The 5673-nt window shown below is 41.0% G+C and overlaps 2 pseudogenes; both read left to right on the top strand.

Annotated features, from left to right (window-relative positions):
• Positions 1–2345: 2345 nt before the first annotated feature.
• LOC149226086 (transcription factor MYB3R-1 pseudogene) lies at positions 2346–2729 on the top strand (annotated as a pseudogene).
• Positions 2730–2886: 157 nt separating this feature from the next.
• Positions 2887–3330, top strand: LOC149226087 (dihydropyrimidinase pseudogene; annotated as a pseudogene).
• Positions 3331–5673: the final 2343 nt, after the last annotated feature.

Here is a 5673-nt window from a genome sequence, read left to right on the forward strand (position 1 = left end):
AGCAAGCTGGCGCAGTTGCAGGAGGACAAGTGGCCACTTCCTATGAGCTGATGATGACGCCGAAACAGGGAGCTCCAAGCAAAGTTGTGGTAGGTGATCCGATGGGAAGTGGAAGGGGAATCAAATAGCCATGAGATTGAATGGCTTTAAAGCCATGAACAGACAAAGTAGAAGACACCGAACACCGAGAGGGAGATGAAGAGGAAAAGGAAGAAGACAGAGAAAACGAAGAAAGACAGTGAAGCAAAAGAAGCAGAAAGAAGACAGAGGGCTGAGCTGACCAAAGGCAGTATCGAGCACTAGAGAGCTTGAGAGATTCAAGCCATCCCTGAGAGGATTTATTAGGACTGAGCACCACACTGGGCTCTTTCCATCAAAGACCAGAGAGGTCAACAAGTTTGGTGAGGAAAAGAGTCTGTGCACTCTAGTGACTTGGGGGATCCAAGAGCCACCTTGCCAAGCAAATTCTGTTTTAGGAGACTCATATTGAGCTCCTTCATTGTAATTCTTTGCTTTAAGACACAATAAGAGAAGGCCACCACTGAGAGCTGGACCGGAGATGTAGCCTTGGAGGATAGGGTGAACTCCTCATTAAATTTTGTGTTCTTATATTTGATTACTGTATTTCTCTGTTGTTTTCCATTTCAAGTGTCTCTGTATTCACAATCTGATCGATCCATTGCCTAAATAACATAGACACACACCAGCACATGAGTCTGTAATACCTTCATTTAATAAATCTTTAATTGCAATCACTCATAGGGTGATTTTCATATCAACACCTTGATCGATTTATTGTTTCTGAACAGGTAATAAGAAGAGATAGTTTTTTATAAGCATCCATTCTTCCACGCATGGGATCAGACCATTGGCCGATCATGATGGAGATTGATCTAAAAAAGGGTCCCAAAAACCGACCTTTCTGCTTTGAATCCTTTTGGTTAAGAGATCTATTATTCATGTAGAATGTTGAAAGCTGGTGGAAATGAAGCACTATGCAGGGCCATAATCACATGCACACATTCCAGCTCAAGAATAGCGATCTTAAGTCCCAAATTAAGTGATGGAACCCAGAAGAGTTTGGTAACATCTAGAAAGATAAAAACAACTCCAAGATAGAATGAAAGAAATTCAACAAAAAATCATTTTAGAAGGCAGATCAAAAAGCCTAGTAGATGTTGAAGTCCACCTGGTGAACCAGCTAGAAGAAAGAAGGAAACAAGAAGAAATTATGTGGAAACAAAAGTCTAAAATACAATGGCTTAGAGAAGGAGAGAGAAACACAAGGTTCTTCCACAAAGAAATTATCAAGCACTGACAACATAATCGAATCTTCTCTCTTAAGGATGGCTCGGGGAACAAATTGGTTCAACATGATGAGATGGAAAATCTGGTGGTTAATCATTTTCAAACCCTCCTTTCGAAACCTCCCTAGGACTGATCAAAAGTTGTTTCGAGAATCACTCAACACATCCCTCGGCTAATCTCCCAAGATCAGAACATGGCCCTAATGTGCATTGTGACTCTAGAGGAAATAGAGGATGTTGTCAAAGGAATGGCTAAGAACAAAGCTCTAGGACCAGATGGGTTCATAGTAGAATTTTATCAAGCAGCATGGAATTTTATTGGAAAGGATATACTTGAAGTGGTGGAGGAATCAAGACATAACCATAAGGTATTTCCAAGTCTTAATTCACATTTATTCTTTAATTTCTAAAATCACAAAATTTGATGATCCCCCGGGATTTAGACCCAACGCTTTATGCAATTTTATATATAAGATTATTTCTACTTTATTGTTAAGCATCTTAAGCCTTTGCTTCTGAACCTTATCTCCTCGAGACAATCTGGTTTCGTGGAAGGTCTTCAAATCGTGGATGGCATCATTACCTCTCAAGAGATGGTTCATTCCTTAAAGCAACTTAAATCCATTGGTATTGTTATCACTGAAAATTCTAATGCCAAAATTTCTCAGACTAGCTTGAGGACAAAGCACATAAATCCTTTTATCAGATTCGCAGCGCAACATGTTTTAGGTGATTTCGTAGCGCATAATTCATATTGCGCTACGAAATTTGGAATTTGCTTGAATCCATAGCCAATATTTCGCAACCGACAAAGCACCATATCAGAAAGTCTACCTAGTAATTCTATTGGGTTTTTCTTTGGATCAACACCACCAGACAACCATGGGGAACAATGGCATCCTCAAAGCTTGCATCTTCTCCTCATGGATCATGTCTTGGCAGTGGCAGTTTTGCTGGAAGTAATTCACCAGTTGGTTCCATACCAAAGTCTTTTCATCCTTTTCAGCATCCAAGTCATGAACTTTTGTGTCAGTAAGTATGGGTGAAAAAAGTGGTCTGAGATTGCAAAGCATTGGAAGATACCGTGAAAGGTGGCACAACCATCTAAATCCAACAATAAATAAAGATGCCTGGAGCTTAGAGGAAGAGTTGTCACTCATCCGTGCTCACCAAATATATGGGAACAAATGGGCTGAATTGGCCAAGTTTCTACCAGGAGGGACAGACAATGCGATAAAGAATCATTGGAACAGCTCAATAAAAAAGAAGCTGGATTCATATCTGGCATCTGGTCTTGTGAAACAGTTTCCTGGTTTGACTGTTCCAAAGCCTACAGTAGGGTCTGCCTCCTCAACAGGAGGGTCATTTAATGAAGTTCAAGGAGGAGCAGATTTGGAAGAAATATCTGAATGTAGTCAATAATCAACTTCTTCTCGTTGTCATTTATCTGGCTCAACTGTGGGGTCTTCTTCATCATCTGTGCAAGTGGGACTTGAAAGATCAGAAATGTGAAAGGATCCATGCAGACCTAATGTAAGAGAAGCTGTGAATATATGTCAAAAGGCTGGTGAAGGTTCGCATGGTGACTGGTGATAACATTTACACAGCAAAAGCTCTTTCCAGGCCTTCAATGCTGGAAGGTGAGGCAACTGCTAGAGCCATCCGGTTTGTCAACACACCCCTGTATGTTGTCCATGTGATGAGCATTGATGCCCTTGATGAAATTGTTAGGGCTCGTAAATCCGGTCAAAGGGTAATAGGAGAGCCAGTAGTTTCTGGTTTAGTCCTCGATGATTCTAAACTTTGGGATCCTGACTTCAGGATTGTTGCCCAATACGTGATGAGCCCACCAATAAGGTCGTCTGGACACAACCAAGCCCTTCAGGCTGCTCTTTCAACAGGGCTTTTACAGTTGGTAGGAACAGATCACTGCTCATTCAACTCAACACAAAAAGAAGCCGGGTTAAATGATTTTCGAAAAATTCCAAACGGTGTAAATGGCATTGAAGAAAGGATGCACTGAATTTGGGATAAAATGGTGAACTCTGGTCAAATATCAGTCATGGATTATGTTCGTATCACTAGCACAGAGTTGAATCGAGCTTAATAAAACCTCTGCATATTTTGTGTGAAGTTCTGTGCAAAGGCCTTAAGATGCCAGACGAAGCCTCAGAACGGTATGCTATCATTGAAGGTAGAAATTTTCGCAGCTATACTGAGGAAAGGAGGTCATGTCGTGGTATAGAGATTCCAGATGTTGCCCATGTGATAAATTTTGACATGCCTTCAAACATTGAGATGTACACACATCGAGTTGGGCGTACTGGACGTGCTGGCAAGACCGGGGTGACAACAACGGCACCCCTTACAGATGACAGCTGGCGGATAAAGATCCTCACTAGTCAATGAGCATGATATGGAAAGCGGACAATTTATGGCTACCTTGCCAAACCATCAGATATGATCCGGATTAAGCCATCCATAAGTAAATTGTCAATTGAGAGCTACATGAAAAAGGTCTTGGAACCCATGAAGAGGAGACACAAGTTCATCTATATGATCAGTTAGTGTGAGATGATAAATGCTTTATTTAGTTCGACTGATGAAGGAAAGATTCACCAATCAAATTGAATTAGAAGAAGGTGAACTAGTTGAGCAGAGTTGGGAATGTTGGTCAGATGATCCAAATCATGGCCAAAAGACTGCAATTGATATTAACAAGGACGGAAAAGATACTACAGATCATACAATTCAGAGAGGTTGCACCACAGCATCAAAACATTAAAAGAGCACGTGGTGATTCAAATCATAGTCAAAGAGATGCAATCTTATGCAAAGATAGCTAATGATAGATATAGTCGCCATCTGGAACGTGTGCATAGCTATTTGGATGCGCCTAGCCGTCCTTATGGTGGAGTTTCTGGTTCAAAACGTCCATATTCTGCTCTGGATGATGTTCCTAGGTATGCAGAACCAGATTTAAGGCACTCGAGGGCACGCCTAGACTACGACGTTAGTGCTGGTGCTCCGCTCTATGGAGGCACCGGTTATGGCCGGCTTGGCAGAGCGCCCCAATCAGGTTACAGTGGTCAGCAATCTTATGGCTTATATGACACTCATCAAGCTGGCGCACTTGGAGGTGCGGCAGTTGGTGGAATTTACTCTCCAGGCTACGGCACCAGTTCTTTGCCAGGCAGGACTGATATTGGAGGTGGTTCGTATTCTTCTCTGTATGAAAGCCGGAGATCAGGCAGTGGATATCTGTTGGGCCGTGGCTCAAGAGGATATTACTAGAATATGAGTTTTTATGACAAGAGGCACTAGTCGGCCTAGGCTGGAGTAGATCTATATGCCTCTAGATCAATTATTTGGGTATCTTATGACCGGGCACAAGGAGAGATTATGCCTCATTGCATGGAGCTTCAGCTATCTGCCTTGAGTGGCATCTTTGCCATACGAGATTTTATATCTCATGGCTATGACAGATATCTTAAGATTGCGATAGTAATGCAGTATTAGATTGAACATGTCTGATTTATGATATTAAGGATAGTTCTTTTGGAAGTGAGGGAGAATCTAGAGAAGATTCAACAAATGATTTTTGTTATAAGCTGGGGTTTGTGTTAAACCTTCTTCAAAGTTCATTGATGCATGTAAAGAAAACCTGCTCAGCGATATCAACTGTAAAAATGTTCTTGACAGGCTCCAAGATACATCATTGTATCGGTTACCAAAGTCTTTTAGAAGTCTGGATGTTTGAAAAAATATTGCGAATGTTTCCAAGCAAATATTTTATGCTCAGAAGATTGCAAATGCATGGATTGTAAGAACTATGAAGCCAGAGAGAGGAATTGCGGGCATGGTTTCCTGGTATACCTGGAAATTTGATTAACTTTTTCTTGTATGTTGCAGAGGAGGTTAGAAGTATTCTTGCACAGCTGGGTTATGCGAAGTCAGAGGATATTATTGGAAGAACAGATTTGCTAAGACCAAGGCGCATATCCCTCATGAAGAATCAACAACTGGATCTCAGTTATCTGCTTTCTAGTGTTGGACGACCAAAATGGAACAGCACATCAAGGACCGACAAACAGGGGCCTATGTTTCAGGGTAACAGAAAAGATGTATCATTGAAGACAAACATGGAGCATTAAAGGTTAATCACAGCTATCTCAACCAAACTCCAGATGTCAGAAAACGAAAATGATTGAAGATCAAGGCTGTTATGGAATTTGAGTCTTATTCGATTTAGAAGTCTAGAAGATCTAGTAGAATTAGAATTTTAATTGTTTTAGGATTCCAGCGCTGTCAATTAGTAGTTAGCTATAATTATTAGTTAGTTAAAAGTTAGTAGGTGGCATCATTG

This window comes from Pinus tabuliformis, chromosome J (genome assembly GCF_031772625.1).
Source record: "Pinus tabuliformis cultivar Carrire ecotype Pingquan chromosome J, CPIR1, whole genome shotgun sequence".
NCBI lineage: Eukaryota > Viridiplantae > Streptophyta > Pinopsida > Pinales > Pinaceae > Pinus > Pinus tabuliformis.